The sequence below is a fragment of the Mobula hypostoma genome, chromosome 10, assembly GCF_963921235.1.
Source record: "Mobula hypostoma chromosome 10, sMobHyp1.1, whole genome shotgun sequence".
Lineage (NCBI taxonomy): Eukaryota > Metazoa > Chordata > Chondrichthyes > Myliobatiformes > Myliobatidae > Mobula > Mobula hypostoma.
Window position 1 is genome coordinate 60,902,274 of NC_086106.1, and position 21,741 is coordinate 60,924,014.

General features: G+C 42.3%; 1 protein-coding gene across 1 annotated transcript in view; it reads left to right on the forward strand.

Moving 5' to 3' along the window:
* The first annotated feature begins 232 nt into the window (after positions 1-232).
* The window catches only part of LOC134353322 (5-hydroxytryptamine receptor 2A-like), a 337,337-nt gene continuing 315,828 nt past the window's right edge, over positions 233-21,741 (forward strand). Inside the window, exon 1 of the mRNA XM_063061358.1 lies at positions 233-361. The gene's annotated coding sequence lies outside the window, so the exon portion shown is untranslated. The remainder of the gene's footprint in view (positions 362-21,741) is intronic.

A 21,741-nucleotide genomic window follows, 5' to 3' on the forward strand; every position in this document is an offset into this window, starting at 1 on the left:
TTTAATCTGTATGTAGATATATCTGCAGCAGTGTAGTGTTCTGAATGGAAAATTTCAAGTCATCTGCAGAAATGACTGGCATCAGTCCTACTGAAATCTCATTCCTCTTTTGAGAGGCTAAAGTCCATTCCGTTTTTTGTCACAGACTCTCCTATCTGCTAAAGATACTCGACAAGGAGCGGTAATGCATGAAGGTTGGATCTGTTTCTGGCTGCTAGCTTCATCATGGTGCTCCATTCAGACTGGCTTATGTAAAGGGATTAAAGAAATAAGCGGAGATTTCAGCTGTCCACAGCTCTAATGAAGGAATTTGAGGTGGGATTGTCTTAGTGTCAGTATTGTTGGTTATCACACCATTCAGGTAAATGCTTAATTTTAAAACTTATCAAATATACCACATTTCCAAACCCTTATAAATGATGATAGCAATTGTGAGCTTATGACTTAATGCTGTGTAGTAGAACAGAAAAGAAGTGCAGAAAAGACTCAAAAGGGTATCTTTGATTTGAGGACAATATGCTAATTGACAATTATATTTTGAATTTGTTTGGAATATGTCGTTTAGAATGCTGTATAGTCTTAAAAATGCAGAATGAAATCTAAAATTATACCTTAACCAGACCTGGCAAAAGCTGGCAAAATATTCAGCTGTTAAGTTCTTGTCTAGTTCTGATAAGATCCAGGCAGTGAAATATGGACCTTCTGTAGTTTATACAGATGTTACGTTTAGCCAACCTATTCTCCAATAAGAAGGAAGGATATAGCGATGTTTGTGTCTTTGACTTTATTCTTCTATATTTATTGTCCTGTCTTTTTATTTGAACAGTTTTTAAAATGTTGCAGTGATGTACCATTTTGTGTGTACTTTAATATATTGTATGGCAGAAACAAAATGGAAAAAAAAAGCTCTAATTGATGTCATTCAACGAAACTCCAGATTTTTTTTGGACGGTAGCCTGTTAATGCTAGACATTGCTTATATTTTGTTTCAGGACATCATCTCGATATTAACATACTCTTCTTGCATATAAAATAGTTTCTTACAACGATATCTACAGTCACCAACTCTTAACCTAAGAACAGATAATGAAAGCATTACTGCAGCTGTAGCTTTTTTATGTTTTTGAATCTTGGTGCTAGTTATAATGCCTTTTTCATCAACTGTGAAGCTTTTTATATTCTCCCTTATCTTGTAACACCGAAACATCCCTAAGCAGTTCATTTGCAGTGCTGAACTCAATATTGCCACAGGTTTCTTTGAACTCTGCAGTCATTTTGTGCAGTGTATGATTCAACAAACAGCAATTAATTTGTTTTGGTGGTCTTGGTTGAGGAAATCATGAAATTATCCAGCAAATTGCCAAGGGGCTCAGTAGAACTCTGCTCATATTTGTGATATGTTTTAACATCTATTGGAAATTGCAATGAGATAAAGGATAGTGCCTTCAGCAATACAGTATTCACTCAACACTATTCAGATATATCAGTTCAGATATGATTTAAGTATTTCTGTAACATGTCACTAAATGAACTCAGTGATATGATGAACTTTGATTACAATAGTGATGTATTACAGTACATGAAATATTATTCATTGAATTTGGAGCTTAAATGATGAAATGTGTTGGAATTATTTAATTTAACAGCATTTTCAGAAATTCAAAGAATTTTCGAGGTTAGTATGGAATACTTTTGGTATTCTTTTTGAATCATCTTCATCGTAACAATGAAAGCAGTTATTCATGAAATGTGTATAATACTTACCCACTTCACAAACAGAAAAGCTCTTCACTCTTGGCACAATTGTCTTTCAAACACATATTGGGGAAAGCAAATTAAAGTCTTTCTTTAAATCAAATTGATGGGTGAATAGATAGGGGATAAGCAAGTAGCAAACTACTTTCCCCTTCTCCCCCCACCACCCCACAAAACATAATGGTCATGAAGTTAATTTTCTAGATATTAACTGTCTCTCTCGGTCCCAAATTGACTTCAACTGGATATGATGTTTGGTCAAATAGCAGAAGAGGACTTGGTTCACCAAAGGCTGCTGCCAGTGATCCAAAGAATAGTTTGGTATGCTTCAGAGTTGATGGCAGGGATTGGAATGGATCAGAGGCCTAAGCTTCCTTTTGGATCACAGAGGTAGCATATTGGTCTTTCTGTCTGACAAGGAACTTAAAAGTAAAGACGAATCTGACAGCAGCCTCTTTTGTTCTCTGATGCCATCATTAAAGCATTTCTCAAATCTCCGATGGTTAGTAATGGTTAAATTCATGGTGATCTGCAAATCCCTTCTTAGCCAGATCATATTGGAATGTTTGAAAGCTTCTGGCACCTCCAAGCAACACCTAATAGAAGTTTTTGTAACCCTTCTCTTTAAAGTCAAGTTAAAAATATGCTTATGTGCAGTGTATTTCAGTTTTAATTTTCCACGTACAGAGAGCAAGGTGGCCAGTGAACTAATATGTTTCTTGTTGATTATGATTAAATTCATCAGTCTTGAAATGTACACTTCTCCTGACTTCAACAAAGAGACATGCTTAGGCTCAAATAAAATGTTATTTTAAGATTTTTTCTTTTATTGTGCTACCAGCAAAGCAAGTGTTTAAGCCAGATTATTCTCAGTGTATAGCCCCATGGAGAAGTTGAGGCTGGTGTTAAATGTTACCTCATTCAAAGAAAGCCCAGCTCTCCAATATGATTTCCCATTAATACACACTGAAAGGGCTCTGTGTCATCTGCAAAGCTGAACAGAGGATTTGGGTGACTAATACATTAGTTCAATTTCAATTCAAAAATTTCCTTGAATTCCCTCTTGCTTTTAATGTTTAATGCATTGACTCCCACTTTTCTATCCTTTTTATGTGATTCTACAAACCAAAGATTCTTGGCTATTTTAAATAAAGCAAGTTAGTGAGCATAAGGATACAGACATCACTCATCCAAACTTTCAAGCCATACTGTATATATCAGAAACTATGGATTAATGCTTAGGTGATAAAACGGGTAAGAAAATCAAATCATTGATAATCTCATTAGTGTCAGCTGAACTTTCAGAAGTTGTATTTCCAAAAACTGACCTTTGAGAGGGGATGTAATTTTATGCCTTTTGTATTACACTGCTAAAGTTCTCCCTCCAACAATTTAAAAGTAAAATATCTTATCGAAAAAGTCTGCAGCTATAATATAGTGAAATTTATGGCAGCTTAAATAATTATAGGCAAAAACACATTTGTAATATGTTATGAATCATCTCATCTAAAAAAAGACTACTTTTCATTTTCTTAGTACCACATGAATTCCAGGTCCTTTGTCTCCGAAGCAGAGCATTTTAATACTATCATATCTGCTAATGTAAAATTAGTTTGCTTGGTACTTTAGAATGACATTTCCCATTATCAAACCTTTAAACATTTGTGGACAATCATCTTCTGCCTATCATGGAGGTCAATGAGCTGTCTTATCCAAATGCAAAGCTTCTATTACTTCATGACACAAGTAATTCGAGACGTGATGTGGGTGAAATACATTAGGGTAAAAAAAAGTGTTTAATCCTGAAGCTTCTCAGCAGCGGAACGTTTGTGATATTAGTTCTGGATATGCTGAAAACATTTTTTTATTATCTGATCAAGGAATGTAACGTACCAGTATTTATTGCTTGTTCCTAAGTGTCTTAATAGAGGAAGCAATTGAGAGTATGTATCGCCGATGGACCTGCAATCACATGTAATCTTAACAATTTAAAGACAACGGATTTCCTTCCCTGAAAGCTACTAGTGAACAAGATGAGTTTAATGACAACCTAGTCATTTCAGGTAGTAGTTACTGAAGCTCGAGCAACACAAACATTGGAGAATTTCAGTGGGTCAGGCAGCATCTCTGAAGGGAAATGGACAGTCAGTGTTTTGGGTCAAGACCCTTCATCAGGATTGGAAAGAAAGAGGGGAGATAGCCAGCATAAAGATGGGGGAGAGGTAGGATGGAGGAAGAACTGGCAGGTAGTAGGTGGATGCAGATGAGGTGGGGGGTTGATAAGCAAATGAGGGAGGGAGGAGAGTGAGAATGAATCAGAAACTGGGATGTGATAGATGGAAGGGGTAAAGATGATGGAATCTACAAACATACCAGAGGAAGATGAGGCATGGAAAAAGGCAGAGAGGGGAACCAGTAGGAGGAAAGTGTGAGTGATGGGGAGATGGATTTGATGGGGGAGGGGATAAGAAGAGTGATGGGTGCCAGCTGCATCAGGAAAAGAGAAAAGGAAAAAATAGGAAAATAGGGGATGTGGTTACCGGAAGCTTGAGAATTTAATTTTCATGCCACCAGGTTGGAGACTGCCCCAGGCAGAATATAAAATATGGAAGCTAGCTTTAATTCCAGATCTATTTAATCACAGGAATTAATTCCTCAGTTGTGTGGTGGAATTCAAACTTATGTCTCTGGATCAAAGGTCCAATAACTTGGACTACCTGTGTTGGTCCTTATCTGATCCTTTACGTCACCCAGTGTGTGATTCCCTTGCTTGTCAGCAAATCTTTTATCATGTCATACCACAGGAAGGTCTAAATTACATTTGTTTATTTTCATCTAGTATTGTCCATGTACCACCCTTCTTCAAAAAAAAAAATAGGGCAATCTGTGACCTTATAATAATAAGGGCTTCATATCATAAATGCCTGCTGCAGCAGAACAGTCCGATGAATCTATTCAATGATGTGCACTGCAACTCTTTTTATAAACTGAGACATTGACCTTTTCCAAACACCAAGGCATTGTGTGATAGCTCACCTCATGAATAGACTCCATTGCTGACAGATAAACATACATGTAAGCAACAGAAAGCTAACAAAGAAGAAATGGGCAACAGCATAAACTGTGTGCCTACATGGGGGGGGGGGGTGATACTTCATAGAAAACAGTTTTCTTGTGTCTTGACAACTATAGCTTGCTCTGTGGGACTAATGGATCATGTGATTGTTGGACATGTGTAACTTATGTTCCATACAGTACTGCTGTCTACTATTTTGCATTTGCATATGGGACCATCAAGTATGAAAGGTGAAATGTTAATAGGTGTTGATTTTTGCAGTTCTTCAAGCTTCACAGTTTACTGACATGTCTCAAAAAGCTATAAGAAAATTAAGCTATCTGACTGAATTCTATTATAGGATTAACCATGGGAAATATTTCTGTAAACAAAATGTTGATACCAGAGGCACTAAAGTGTCTCTGTATCTTACTTGTTTATTTATACATTTATAAAGGAATGTAGCCCAGTCTGGGTCACCTAGCAACGACTATTCAGGTTCCTTCCTCAGCACATCCCCTACGCCATCCAGTCTTTCCACTCTAAACTGATAGGAGGCTATAAAGGTCACAATTTAACTCAAAAACAAACACTCAGAAGCAAACCATATTTCTGCTAAGGTTTGCCACAACTTAGCAAAGAAGAAATTCAGACACAATGTTATTTCATACCCCTCCCCCACCCCACGACAACTAGAAGGAAGCAAGGAAGCATTCCTGAGAACCTCAGCGATCATTTGAGTGGCTGCCTTCCAGAAAGAGGATTGAAATAGCTCCCTCTGGTTTCTGCAGCAAGGAAAGTCATCTGGAGCACTTATCAATTGACTCCTCTGGGTGGCTGAAGGGCTGTTCCTTCCATCACTGTGTCAAGAGGTATGGTGATCTTTGCTGTAGAACAACTCCAAGAGAAATGCTGAGAGCAGCATCTTACCTAAAATATAGCTATTTGACCCTACAAAAGGACTTTGATTCTGGTTGCCTCCTCAAATTTGGTTTTCCTCAGAAACTTGTATCCATTTTACATCTATACATGCTTGCCATGATTCAAGTCAAGTCCAGTGTGTTGTCACTTGCACAGGTACTGTAGGGTACAGGTAAAATGAAAAACTTGCTCACAGCAGCATAACAGGCACAAGTGTTCAGGTAACACACACAACAAACATTGTTTAAGTTATAAAAGAGACTGAGGAAAAAATAGACTGTTCAAAACAACGTTAGTGCAAAAATCTCCACAATCAGAGATGTCCATTGTGCTTCAAGGTTATCTGTAGTCTTCCATGACTGAGGTGGCGTTAAGGGTTGTGCAGGTTAGTTCAGGTGTCTGCAGAGCAGAATAGGTGTTTCTGAACCTGGTAGTGTGGGGCTTCTCAGAATATAGAGATGCTAGCAGGCCTCCTTCATGATTGCATCTATGTGCTAAGTCTAGAACATTTCATCTCAGATGTTAATGCTAGGAATTTGAGGCTGCTTACTTTCTCCACCTCTGACCCATCAATCAGAGCTGGTTTGTTGTCTCCCAACTTCCATTTTCTGAAGTCAATGATGAGCTGCTTGGTTTTGTTGATGTTTAGATGGTACTGGAGGTGTACACAGTCACACAATCTTTGGTGTAAAGAAAGTGGACCAGAGACTGAGCACAACCCTTGAGGTGCACCTTGGCTGAAAGTCATTGAGTAGGAGATGTTTTATGCTGATCCTTACTGACTGAGGTGAGTCGATGAAGAAGTCAAGAATCCACTGGCAAAGAGAGGTATAGAGATTCAGGTTGTGGAGCCTGGTGATATATTTGAAGGGGATAAGCGTGTTGAATGTTGAGCTGTAGTTGATGAATAGCAGCTTAATGTATGCATTACTGTTTTCCAAAGCAGGAAAACAGTGAAATAGCATTTGCTATTAACCTATTACAACCGAGGGCAAATTGAAAGGGATCCAGGCTATTTCTAAGGCTGGAGCTGATTCATGCCATAACGTACCTCTTGAAGCACTTCACTGCAGTGGAAAAATGCGTTACTGGGAAGTATTTAATGAGGCAGATCTCTATGCTCTTCTTGGGCACTGGTGCTATGGAAGCTCTCTGCACTTGGCCATGTTTTCCATATGGGTGGAATACTTTTGAAGTGGTGGGGTCCAGCCACAGCTTTTGAACATTTGTCTGTGCTTCCAGTTTAGTGTGATATTGTTTCATCATGCTTGTGATGGCCTTCTTCAGATCATACTTGGACTATTTGTATGACCCTGGATCTCCTTTCCTAAATGCCACAGATCTAGCCTTCAGTAGATTATGAGCATTCTGGAGCATCTAGGACTTTTGGATTCGGAAGAATTCTGGGTGCACAGTTATCCACATAGTCGTTTATGAAGTTGTGACAACTGTAGCACATTTATTCAGATCTTCTGGTGACCCCTTAACCATAGCCTTGAACAGAAATAGTCCTGTATTCGTTCCTCTGCCAGCCTTGACCAACTCTTCATAGTTCTCACCTCTGTACTGCCCTGTTCAGTCTTAGTCTCTATGCAGGAAGACAAAACATATCTAGGCAGTTGGATTTGTGGGCAAAGGATGGAGCAATAAGTGTTTTTGATGATGGTATAGCAGTGATTGAAAGTACGTCCTCTGATCTTGAAGGTGACGTGTTGATTGTGGTGAGGCAAAGATATTTTCAAGCTTGTCTGGATGAAGTCCCCAGCGATGATACATAGGGAAGGAGCTGGTGTAAACAGTTTCAAGTCTGCTGATCACAACACTCAATTCCCTAAGTGTTCATTTGACATCTGCCTGAGATGGGATGTAGACTCTGATCAGGATAACAGCAGAGAACATCCGCATTAGGTAGAATATTTGGCATTTAGCTGCCAGGTGTTCCATATCAGGGGAACAAGAATGGGGTAAAGGCCGTCACATCTGAGTATCTTGATGAGTCTATCTTGAGACAGACACTGACACCACTTCCTTTCCCTAATGATGCCATCTGGTCTACATGATGGATGATAAGATCCTTGAGCAGGACCACCGTGTCTGGAGAGTTGGTCTGAGCTTTGCTACCTTGCTGTTATCACAATACTGCTGGTGTTTTACAAAGGCAGTGAGAGACACAAAACCAGTATGTAGACAGATATGAAAGATATGCTATTTAAATAGGCTTGTAATAAAACAAGATTTATTTTCCTAAATATTAACTGGGATTGCCTTAGTGTAAATAGGGGTGTGGTAGAACTTTTGAGATCTGTTTTTTGACATTGTTAGACTTTATCTTGGGGAATAAAACTGGTCTAGGGACTGAAAATGGGTGTAGTCAGAGGGGGAGCACTTTGGGAAAAGTGACCATAACTCCATCCATTTCAAATTGGTTATGGAAAAATGTATGGGTGAACCAGAAATAAATGTTTTAAATTGGAGGAAGGCTAATTTCATTAGAGTAAGTCAGGACTGAGACGAGTATGACTGGAGCATTGGCTTCAGAGGTAAGTCTATGTGAGAAGCATTCAAAGGAAAAATAACTTGAGTTCAAGGCCAACATATTCCTGTAAGAGCAGCATATTCAGGGAACCTTGAATGTCAAAGGTTGTTGAAAGTCAGAAATATAAAAAGGAACGTATGACAAGTATGGGGTAGTAAGGATGAGAAAGGATTATCAGGAGTAGAACAAGTTTAGAGAGGCATTTAAAAAGGAAATTAGGAATGGAGAAAAGGGTGACAGAATTCCTTGGTCTGACAGGATTAAGGATAATCCGAAGAGGTTCTATAAATCTATTAAGAACAAATAAATTACCCGGGAAAGAGTAAGGCCCCATTAGGAACAACGTGGGAAATCTATGCATGTACCCATGTATAGGACTGGTCCTAAATTAATATTTTTCATTAGTATTCATTAAAGAAAGTGACTTTGTAGTTAAGAATTTAGCAAAGGAGAAGGTGGATATTGAAGGGAAATGTGGGGAATAGGATTAAATATTAACTTTTAACATTTTGTTATTCCACCTTCCTCATGGATTTTGGAAAAAAATAGGCCCTCTAGGTAATGATAGAACAGGTCAGTTGCAGCTGGGAATCACAATCATTGTAAGCAATCTGAAGTAACATTTGTCATCCATTGCAGAAACTTGCCTGCACTGTGTATGGCCAGTATCCTCTGTGCGGGGAGGACCAGAATTGAATCTCTTGTAGGATGCTGTCCATCACAAAGAAGGAATATGATGATTGAGCACAAAGAAACAGGTTGATCTGTAGAATTTATTTGCTGCAGTTTGCTCCCATTCCTTTAAATTTGAGCATTCTGAATCTACAGTAATGCTGCCTTATCTAATGATAGCTGTGTGAGGGTCCTTCGTGGAAGCAAGTTAATGCCTTGAGTTACAAGGAGGAAGCTCCAAGGAAAATGGGAAGAGGAAGTTAATCACAGCACTTCAAGTTTAGGACCTCTACCAAACTATTCCCACACTGTTGTAAACCCTGAACATGAAACAATTCTTTTAGCCTCAACACATGGATGATCAGTAGGCACTGTCGGGTTTACTAGTATGGCCACCTTTCATCTTGGACAGGCACTGATCTACACGATTTACTGTCTATGGTCACACCCATCAAGGTTTTCAGTTTTGGTATGGGGAAGAGAGAAGTGGAGTCAGCAGACAAATGTATTTTGTTAAAAAGAACAGTGCAACAGGAGGAGGCCTGCATTCCTAGAAAGCCAGAGGTTTTCCCCATCTACTGGATTGGCAAGGGAAAACAAAATATAATTAGCTCTCTTTGAACCAAGAGCAAAGTACAGTACAGATACTGTGAGATCTGCAGTTCCAAGATGGAAGGATCCTGAAACAGAAAATTTAAAGGCCACAGTTATTACTCTCACTGCATTGCCGCACTGAGATTGGAGTTGCAGCTGCACTTGGTGAGAGATCTTAAAGATTCACAATTCAAGTACATTCATTATGGAAGTTTGTATAAATTATACAACCTTAAGATTTGTCTGCTTACAGGAGCTACAAAGCAAGAAACCTGAAAGAACCCAATTTAAAAAAAGAAAGAGCAATACCCAATGCACGGCCAAAGGGAATATAAACACAAATTATGCAAACAATAGAAGCAAGCAACAGCATTCTGAACCAAACTGAGTCCTGAGAGGTGAATCCTCGGAGCAACCAGAGTAGGCCCAAAGCTTCGGTCTCAAGTTTATTATGTAGTGGGGCAAGCCATCGCCAAACTCGCAACATGAAGCACATAGCAGCAGAAACAGACTCACAGCCCCAACGCCATGGAGAGAGGAGTGAACATCAAGGGAGAGTGCGGAAGATCTTAGCCAAAGTGCAGATGTCTCACATCTTGCTTAAGGAAACTGGCTTCCATTGGATCTATGTGGCTGAATGTCCTTTTATACCACTTCCTTCTATCACCAGCATTTTGTCTTGCTCTATGCCTTGTCTGTATGGTAATGCATCTTAAAGCACCTATATCTGGAAGTTGATCAGGGGAGATCTGAATAAAAATATTCACGAGCCTTTGTAGCCTTCTGCAAATTGGCATGACCTTGGAAGGACCAAATCAACACAACTAGAAGAAATCAACCAGTAACAAATCTAAATAGTTGGATGACAGTGACAGTCTTTGCTTAACATGTGGGATTGCAAAAAGATGTTAACTGGAGCACCAAACTCCAGTTGCAGCACCAATAGACTATGTCATTATGCAATTTGTACAAGAGCGGGAAACTCAGAACAAAAAGAGGTAACTAATCAGAAGTTCAGGAAATATCAGTGAAGAAACAGTAGTCAGCTAGTTCAATACTATTTTCTTTTAAAATGTTCCTAAACCAACACAACTGTTATTGGCAGAATTTTAGATGGTGACGAGCAGACATACAGGAGTGAAATAGATCGAATGGTTGAGTAAGTTGCAACAAGCAGTAAGGCCAAAGAGTTGACTGTGGACTTAAGGAAGCATAAGTCGGGGGAAGCACACAGATCTTTTCATAAAGGAGCCGCAGTAGCAAGGGTGGGCAGCTTCAAGTGCATGCATGTCAGTTTCTCTGATCCTGGGCCCAACATATTGATGCGATTACAAAGAAGGCACACTCAACTTCATTAGGAGTCTGAGGAGATTTGGTGCGTCACTAAATACTCCAGCAAATTTCGACATGGAGAGCATCCTGGTTGGTTGCATCGCAGTTTGGCATGAAGGCTCCAATGAATAGGAACGGAAAAAGCTGCAGAGGGTTGTCAACGTAGTGAGCTTCATAGTGGGCACTAGATTCCCACTATTAAGGATATCTTCAAAAGGTGATGTGTCAAGCATATAGCATTCATTATTAAGGATCCTTACCATCCAGAACGAAGATTCAGTTATTGTCAAAGTATGTACGTAGTGTACAACCCTAAGATTTGTCTTCCCCACAGCCAGCCCTAAACAAAGAAGACCATGGAAACCGGTCAAACAAAAACATCAATTCCGCCCCCCCCCCCACCCCCAGTGCAAAAAAAGACAGATTGTGCTATTGGCAATAAAAAAAAAGACGAGCAAAAAACATAGAATATAAGCAGACAGAATCGAATGAGTCCAGGCAAATTCAGTTCAGTTCAGTTTGTTATCTGCAAGCCACACTGATTCAAAATTGTCCAGAATACCCGCAAAAAAAGAGCGACAAGAAACTAGAAGCACTTCATAATGTGAACTGCAGAGTCCAATCCACAAACTGCTTTGATTAAACCTTGGCCAAGACCCATGGACTCTGGCAGCATCGATGGAGAGAAAGGGAGACCATTCGGATGCAGGAACCTTCCACTGGGAGCAACAAGCGAGAGGCAGTCGCAGGCAGGCATCTTCCTCTGGGAGCAACAAGCGAGAGAGAGAGAGAGAGAAAGAGAAAGAGGCAGTCACAGGCAGACATCTTCCTTCGGCACTGAACACCCGCTCGGCCTTTCCGCACTCATCTCGATGATTTCAATCTCCTCGGCACATTAATGGACTCAGTCATAGACTTGTGCCACATCTCTAGGCTTCTTGGTACAAAAGCCTGAAGACACACTCTCAATGCTTTAGGAATAGCCTATTTTCCACCCCACCATCTGATTTCTGATCTGCCCATAAACCCATGTATGCTACCTTACTATTTTGCTCTGTTTTTTTCACCCATTTATTTATTTATTCTTATTGTTTTTTTTTGTAACATTTATGTATTGTACTGCATTTCTTCTACAGAACAGCAAACTACATGACATACTAAAGCTCGTTCGGATTCTAATTCTGAGACTTGACCTGAAATATTGACTGAACGCCATGTGTTTCTGTAGAAATGCCAAAAGGGTCAAGCAAATCTCCTTGTGCTTTTGGCCTTTGTTGAACAGGTTCAAGCACTGGGACAAGTGGTGTCCTGTGCTGCATTACTTCTATGATACTATTTACACTTATGACTTAAAGGGAATGGTAAAAATACGAGAAATTACTGTTCATATTTATTTACGAAATAAAAGTCCTGATCAATATAAAAGGCAGCTTGACAATCGCATATCAGGTTTATAGAAATTGATTAAATTTTATCAGCAATTCAACAGCAACAATGATAGTCTTTGTTCTATTTCAATAGATATTAAGACAAAGTGATTAATTATTCAGTCATGTTCATTTCCTTCTGTTTTACTGAAATGGTATTGAGGACTTTTCACTAAAATCTTGTGCATTTGTATTAATTAGCAAGTAAGCTAAGAATATTCATATGATGTGCTTTCCAGGAAGCTTTCCAGATTGCTGTTGCGAGCTGATATTCTTTAGCATTCCAAACAAATAACAGTAGTGGTAGCTGTTACGTACCCCGTAACTGGGTTGCCAAACCAGCAGAAATGGATCACTCAGTTGGAGTCTGGATTACTGGAACTAAAAAAGTTTTATTAAAGAAATAAGCAACACAGTACTCTAATCAAAAGGATAATAAATGCAACAGTTCAGCAATGATAAACACACATGTACACAGAATTAGGATAACAGGATCAATCGAGCTCTATCGTCGTCTAGGGGTAAATGACCAGTTTCAAAGTGACGCAAAGTTCAGTTCAATTGAGTTCAGTTCAGTTCACAGTAATCACTACCGTGGCTGTGGACAGGGGCGGGGGAAGGAGAGAGAGAGCAAAAGCGAATGAATATTCAAATGGCTTCCACACAGACCTTCGATATTCTTCGCAGTCAGCTTTCGGGCGAGCCCTTTGTGATGTCTTCTGAGGTCACCGACTGTGCCCCCTCTGTTTTCAGATACGATCGTTTCTCTGCAGTGAACCTGGCACCCAGGCAAGGGCGGACACATGCCAGGTTCCCGCCGATCATACCTTTCCACCCTATGCGTATATGGCTTGGTCCCACGACCAGCCCTCCAAAACTCCCACCGACTTGTGGGAGGCGCACCACTTTCAGGGTCTCGTTACCTTGTGGTATCGTGTGTGTCTTGCCTTAGCGAACCTGTCCCTTTTTATCCCCCTGCTGGGGTATCGCCTGTCCATCACTTCAAACAGTTCAGGGTTCAAAGAGGAGCCGATCTTGACAGCTCTCAGACCGTGTCTCCTTCCGTTAAACTCTCCCGTCCCTTCATTAACATCCCCAAATGCTGCTCCATTGTTTTCCTTATCTCTCTCTCTCCTGAAGACAGGTGGCAGACCAACTGCTGATCCCACTGGTGCCAGCACAGGACAGTTAACATCTTAGTCTATGTGTACTTTCGTCACACCCCTCACCTTTAAGGATTTTTACCGGGGTAAAAATTACAAACATGAATACATTATTTGATACACACAAATATACATCTTCATCAGCTATTTGGCTAATACAGCGAATTTGAAGTTGTCAACACCTGACAGACAGTCAGCAATCACATTTCCTGTTCCTTTTATATGTGTTATTAATAATCCCTTAAACCAGGCTCTAATTTAGCAAACTTCATAGTGACCGAAAACACTGATGAATTGCTATCAGTGTAACCTCTCATTGGGTTTCGTCCCGGACCACAATAACAAGGGTCGTCCCATCCCGACTTAGTTTTCTTTCGCAAGGGCTTAGTAGGAGGGGGAGGGGTAGTAACCGCAGAGTTATTGCAAAACTTCCTACAGTACCCCACCAACTCCAAGAGCCTTCTGAGGGCCCTCTTGTCTGTCGGGGTTGGGATGTCAGAGATAGCCCGCACCTTAGCTCGCATCGCTGCCAGCTGCCCCTGTGTCACCACAATTCCCAGATAAGTGACCTTCGTGTGGCCGAACTCATTTTTTTCAAGGTTCACTATCAAGCTGGCTTCAGACAGCCGTATTACATCGCCAATACACACCTCTGTGTTCGTCAGCCCTTTCGTCACTGAATTACTCATTCTATAGGGGTGCTGTTCACTAGGCCGACCTAACGTGTCAAACACCACCCAACGTCCCAGTTCTTTGCATCACCTCGGGACAATCAAACACACGTGTGCGAGCCGTTTAATTACTTCTCCTAAAGAGTCGCTTTGTTCGGGGATTAAGGGAGAGACCTTACCAGCAGAGCTAGCCAAAACAATAGCCTTCTCCCATCTGGTCGAGACCATACTCATCTTTTCAAAATGGTTTTTTTCTCTTATCGGGGGGACCCTAGCTTCATTGATTTCCGCGCTAACACCGACTAGGTTTGTTAGCATATCAAAAGCCTGTGACCGTCTCAGTTCGCGTCTGCCATAATCAATAACATCCTTCCTCCTGTGCAGCCGGTAAACCTCTTTCATGATTCCACCAACTGTTTCCTCCAGCACCTCAAAATGTCCACCGAGGGGTACCTTGTGGGCCAGGTTAAAAATCTCTTTTTCACCACCCCCTATTCCTCATCTGCGGGTATGGTACTTGGTCTCCCTTTCTTCCTTAGCACTTCCTCCTCCACACAATAGCCTACTGGCTCCCTTGTTAATTCTGCATCAGAGAGAGCTGTCTCCGCCAAAACCATCAGCCCCTCGTCTCGCTCCTGCGCCTGCACAAATTCCTTCCTGGCTAATGCTAAGTCTGTCACAGCTCCCTCACTACCTCTTGTTTCGCTACACTCCTTCTTTTCACTTTCTACCCCCTTCTTGTACAAGGCTGGCAAAACGTCTCAGCTAAATTTACTACCGCAGTCCCGGGATGAACCTGTGAGTCCATGGGCGGGGCCTCAATGCTGGCAGGCTGACCTGTCAATCTCACGGCTGGGAGCACAATTCCCCCGGCGAGGTCATTACCGAGCAAGACTTCCATACCTTTCATCAGTAATCCGGGCCTCACCCCGATCGTGACTAGTCCAGAGACCAGGTTGCTTTGTAGGGGTATCTGGTGCAAAGGGACTGCCTCTGTCCCTTCCCCAATACCTTTGACCTTGACCTCCCCAGTCTGGGTCTCTGAACTAAACTCTAATACACTCTTCAATATCAATGACTGACATGCTCCCGTGTCTCTCCAGATCCGCACTGGAACTGGGTTTATCCCCTCCTTCACCGACACCAATCCGGCTGAGATAAACCTCTCGCGCCCTTCCTGGACTTTGGCAGACCTTTCCTCTCCTAGCAGTTTGTTCACCAGCTCAATACAGCTAGTCGAAATCCCCGTTTTTCCTTTCCCCATCTCCTTCTTTGGGGCAAAGCACCTGGACGCAAAGTGTCCGGCTTTCCCACAATTATAACAGACGACCCCAGGAGACTTCCTACCAGACTGCTCCCGGTCTACCTTATCCTTCTCACTAGTCCCCGGCTTACTTACTGACTTTTCTGGCGGACTCTCCCCGCCGTCCTGACGACCCTTCTGGTAGCCTTTACTCGGGGCAAACTTCATTTTATGCGTCAACGCGTACTCATCCGCTAACTTAGCAGTTGCGGCTAACGTGGCTGCCTCTTTCTCATCTAGGTAGGGCCTCATACCTTCAGGGACACAACCTTTAAACTGCTCAATCAGGATCAGCTGTAGCAGTCTGTCATAATCCCCATCTACCCCCTTCGAGGCACACCAACGCTCACAATATGTCTGCATCTCACGGGCAAACTCTAAGTACGTGCGGTCCCACTGCTTCCTCGCATTCCGGAACCTCTGCCGATATGCCTCCGGGACCAACTCATAAATCCTGAGGATGGCCTCTTTCACCACCTCATAGCTCTGGGCATCTTCCGTGGACAAAGCTGAGTAAGCTTGTTGGGCTTTCCCTTTTATTACACTCTGAAGCAAAACAGCCCACTTATCCCTCGGCCAGTCCTGACTTGTAGCAACTTTTTTGAAATGGAGAAAGTACCGATCCAACATTGGTATCGTCAAATGGGGGAACCAGCCTAACCTCCTGGGTCGCCCTGAACCCTCCACCTTGGTTCGGCATGGGCCCCTGCTCTGCCCTTATCTTTAACTTCTCCAGCTCAAATTTCCTTTCCCTCAGCCTCTCTTCTCGCTCCAACTGTTTATCCCTCTCTTCTCGCTCCAACTGCCTCTCTCTCTCTTGCCTTTGTCGTTCTAACTGTTTCTCTTTCTCCTGCCTTTCTAACTGCTTCTCTTCGTGTTCTAGCTGCCATACCCGGAACTCGTGCTCGAGTCTCAGTTTTTCAAGCTGCACCTGTACCGCGTCTCCAGCAGGTTTTTCAATAGACACCACTTCCAGCTCCCCTTGGGGAAACACACCTTTAGATACATAGTGCTCTACGATAGCTCTGTGTATCTCCTCTCTCCTCATTGTCGACTTCCCCTTAACAAGATTCAACCGTTTGGCCACAGCTGCCAATTCCGCTTTCCTGGCATTCTCTAATGCCTCCAAGGTCGGCGCCTTTAGAAATCCCTCAATCTCCGTTTCTGCTGTTTGCCTTTTCTTTCTTTCGGGAATTTTAACCCAATCAATTTACTCCGTCCCAAATTTAGCGTTCAAAATCGCGGACGAAAACCCCACTTATGTTACGTACCCCGTAACTGGGTTGCCAAACCAGCAGAAATGGATCACTCAGTTGGAGTCTGGATTACTGGAACTAAGAAAGTTTTATTAAAGAAATAAGCAACACAGTACTCTAATCAAAAGGATAATAAATGCAACAGTTCAGCAATGATAAACACACATGTACACAGAATTAGAATAACAGGATCAATCAAGCTCTATCGTCGTCTAGGGGTAAATGACCAGTTTCAAAGTGACGCAAAATTCAGTTCAATTGAGTTCAGTTCAGTTCACAGTAATCACTGCCGTGGCTGTGGACGGGGGGTGGGGGAAGGAGGGAGAGAGCAAAAGCGAATGAATATTCAAACGGCTTCCACACAGACCTTTGATATTCTTCGCAGTCAGCTTTTGGGCAAGCCCTTTGTAATGTCTTCTGAGGTCACCGACTGTGACCCCTCCGTTTTCAGATACGATCGTTTCTCTGCAGTGAACCTGGCACCCAGGCAAGGGCGGACACACACCAGGTTCCCGCCGATCGTACCTTTCCACCCTGTGCGTCTATGGCTTGGTCCCACGACCAGCCCTCCAAAACTCCCACCAACTTGTGGGAGGCGCACCGCTTCCAGGGTCTCGTTACCTCGTGGTGTCGTGTGTGTCTTGCCTTAGCGAACCTGTCCCTTTTTATCCCCCTGCTGGGGTATCGCCTGTCCATCACTTCAAACAGTTCAGGGTTCAAAGAGGAGCCTATCTTGACAGCTCTCAGACTGTGTCTCCTTCCGTTAAACTCTCCCGTCCCTTCATTAACATCTCCAAATGCTGCTTCATTGTTTTCCTTATCTCTCTTTCTCCTGAAGACAGGTGGCAGACCAACTGCTGATCCCACTGGTGCCAGCACAGGACAGTTAACATCTTAGTCTATGTGTACTTTCGTCACATAGCGATCAGAATGAAGGCTTGGCTTCTCCATTCACCTCTGTCTGAGAAAATAAATATCAGGCTCCAGAACTGGTAAATCAATATAAGCACATTTTTCCCATTTCCAACATCAATAAGTCAATTTCTTCAATAGAGTAAAGTAGATAAATAATTAAAATGGTTCAACACAGACTAGATGGGCCAAAAGGCTTGTTTCTGTGCTGCACTTTTCTATGACTCTATCACTCTATTGCTCAGTTAATTGAGGGATGAGGTTTCTTGCCCAAGACACATACTTAGTTGAACAACTGCATGCTGACCTGAAAGCATAAAGATTAATCTTTCTAGACCAGTAAAACATAAGCAGAGTTGTTAGATGGAGATGAACATGGCCATAATAAAGCATAGTACATAGAACAGTATAGCACAGGAGCAGGACATTCAGCCCACAATATGGTACTGAACCAGCTAAAAAGCAATTCAAAATCACCCAAACCCTAATCCTTTCTACCTACAAAATGTCCATATCCCTCTGTCCAAATGTGTCATAAAAGCCTCTAATGTACTTACCTCTACCACCATACCAGGAAGCACATTCCAGGCATCCCTGACCCTCTGAGTAAAAAAAAAATTACCCCTCACAATCCCTTGACCCTACTGCCCCCCCCCCCCACCACCACCTCACCTTCAATGCATGCCCTCTGGTATTAGACATTTCAACCCTGGGAAACAGAAATTCTCTGTCCACTCTATCTATGCCTCTCATAACCTTGTAAACCTCCATCAGATCTTCCCTCAGACTCTGGTGCTCCAGAAAAAACAATCCAACCTCTCGTGACAGCACATGCCCTCTAAATCAGGCAGCATCCTGGTAAACCTTTTCTGCACCCTCTCCAAAGCTCCAAATCCTTCCTATAGTGGGGTGACCAGACTGTTTGCAATACTCTAGATGCGGCCTAATCAGAGTTTTATAAAGTTGCAACATAACCTCTTGACTTTTGAACTCAATGCCTCGACTATCAAAAGCAAACATTCCATAAGCGTTCTTATCCACCTTATCAACCTGTGTAACCACTTTCAAGCAGCTATAACCTTGGATCCCAAGATCTCTCTGCTCAGCAACACTGTTAAGGATCTTGCCCTCAACAGTGTACTGTCTCTTTGCATTTGCCCTACCAAGGTACAGCACCTCACATTTATCTGCTGACCCCATCTGCTATTTTTCTGCCCATACCCACTGAATTCTATGCACTACCCTCTTCTTCTGAACCCAAGAAGCCAATTCAATGTGGATCCCATGCATCTTAATCTTCTGGATTAGCCTCCCATGAGGGATTTTGTCAAACACCTACTAAAATCCATTTAGACAACATCCACTGCCCTACCATCATTATTCTCCCTTGAGACCTTGTCAAAAAACTCAATCAAGTTGGTAAGACATGACCTGCACCTCACAAAGCCATGTTGGCTCTTCCTAATTAGGCCACAGTTTTCCAAATATTCATATATCCTATCCCTAAGAATTTTCTCTAGCAATTTCCCTACAACTGAGGTGAGACTCACCGATCTATAGTTCATAGGATTTTCCCTTGTTCCCTTCTTCCTAGAGGTGGACCTTGCCTGTGCCTAAAGAGGACATAAAGATACTGGTCAAGGCTCCAGAAATCTCAACTTCTCCCTCCCTCAATAACCTGGGATAAATCCCATCAGACCCTGGGGACTTCTCCACTTTAATACTCATTGGAAGGCCCAACACTTCCTCCTCCTTGACCTCTAAATGCCCTAACATATTTATACATTCAGCACCTTGCCAATGAAGATATGGGAGCAAGTTTTTTTTAATATACTGTTTTAACGTCTGCTACAGCTCAACAACCGCATGGAGTCGATATATAAAAAATAACACTATGCACCCATTGCCTAACTTGGCCAGAAGTACCTGGGATCTTTATTTACTGGATAGCTGTTAGAGAGATTTCATTGGGGGGGGGGCGGGGGAATAGTAGGATGATCAGAGAAACAGGAAAATGGAAAACTGAGTAGAGCAACAAGAGAAGAAAGTGGAGAAAGAGCAGAATTCAATTTCTTAAATGTTATTTTCCATAAGATCCTTCTATCCCAAAAAAGCCTTTAGACCTGAAATATCGACGAATGACACTTGTGTTTCTTGTGTTTCAGAGGGGCAAATAAATCACCTTGTCCTATTATTTAGAACAAGGGAAATCTGTTTCATGCTTCAAGAATCTTAGCTAATTGCTCGGGTACATACTGTACAAATGCTTCTGTGGGGTTAGGCAATGGAATGAGATTGTTCTTGTGATAGAATGAAGCTGGCTTGTAGCAACAAGATCTAGGTAAGTAGCTTGCTTCCAGGATTACTAGATTAGATAAGAGAAAGGGAGTAGGCTTCATCATACAAGAATGCATGGTATTAATACATTAAATTATCTATACTTCTTATTAATTCCTACATTAAAACTGCACCCGGGTCCACACTGTCTCTAGGCACAGCCAAAGCTCTGAGTCGGAAATCATCATCAGGTTCAAAGTGAAATGCAGTACTCATGTTAGCATTTGCTTTGAGTTATGCAACTTGGAAATTCATAGCAAGAATTGAAGGTTAATACATACATAGAGTGGATTTGTACATTTCTTTGAATTTTGACATGTACCATGTCGAAACAGATATTGGCTAATGTGTAGCCAGTTAGTTCAAATTGGATATAATGATATAGGCTTGTTAAATGTGGTTTGATTTAGGCAGTTTCTCACAATACAGTAGAAACATCTTTCATTGATCAGGTTAAGAGGAAGGACTGTCAGAACTAATCACCATTACAGTGAAATGCAAGTTAAGCAGCTGGTGTCAGCTTCAGTTACCCAGTTTGATTGACCTCGGTCGTCTGTCTGTGTGGAGTTTGCTCAATCCACCTGTTCACAGTTTTCTTGTGATCGCTAGACCTGTTGGACACTGATAATATAAAATACTGCAGGTCTGGTTTATTCGTTCATTGGTGAGGAAGCTGCATAGCCTCGTTTGTTGAATGGACCAGGCTCTCATGCTCGGGTGTAGCCTGTTACAGCCACCCGGGGGGGGGGGGGTGTGGTGGTGGACCAGGCTCTCATGCTCGGGTGTAGCCTGTTACAACCACCTGGGGGGGGGGGTGGTGGTGGTGCTGGAGTCATTGTGGGAGAGAATAAAGGCATGACAGGCATGCTGCAATCTAGGCTGGGCAGCTGGGCATGGGACAGCCACTGCAGGCCAGCTCTCCTGTGTTTGCTTCCTGGAAGACAAGCTGATTTGCCTTCATCTGCATTTGACCTAGCGCAACTAGGAACTGCTATATACTTGTTATTACAGAAACATGGTTCCAGGCCAATATCCCATGCACTATCAGTCTTCAGGCCATGCTGCTCAGGGGTTTGTGCTAATATTAGTTTTCTGACCGTACGTGCTGTAGTTACTATATGTGCTGTATGCTGTGTGTGTGACTGTATGCACTGTGATATGCACCTTCACCCCAGAGGAACACTCTTTCTTTTACAGAGCAACGCATACAAAATGCTGGTGGAACTCGCAGGTCGGGCAGGGCAGCGCCTGTGGAAAGGAATAAACAGTTGACATTTCACACCGATCCTTCATCAGGAATTGATAGGAAGGGGAAAAAGCCAGAGTACAAAGGTGGGGTGAGGGGAATGAGTACGAGCTAGAAGGTGGAGCAAAGGTGGGGGAAGGGGATGAACTTAGAAACTGGGAGGTGGTAAGTGGAAAAGGAAAAGCAGTGAAGTAGAAACCTGATAGGAGAGGAGCGTAGACAATGGAAGAAAGGAAAGGAGGAGGGGCACCAGGGATCTGATAGAAGATCAGGAGGAGAGGAGAAGATGTAAAAGGGCGCCAGTGTGGGGAAAGGAAGAAGAGGGAAGGGGGAGAGGAAAAATCACCACATGCTCATGAAATTGATGTTCATGCCCCCAGATTGGAGGCTACCTAGATGGGGTATGAATATAAGAACATAAGAAATAGGAGAAAGAGTCGGCCATCTGGCCCGTTGAGCCTGCTCTGCCATTCAATAAGATCATGGCTGATCTGGCCATGGACTCATCTTCACCTACCTGCCTTTTCCCTATAACCCTTAATTCCCCTACTCTGCAAAAAT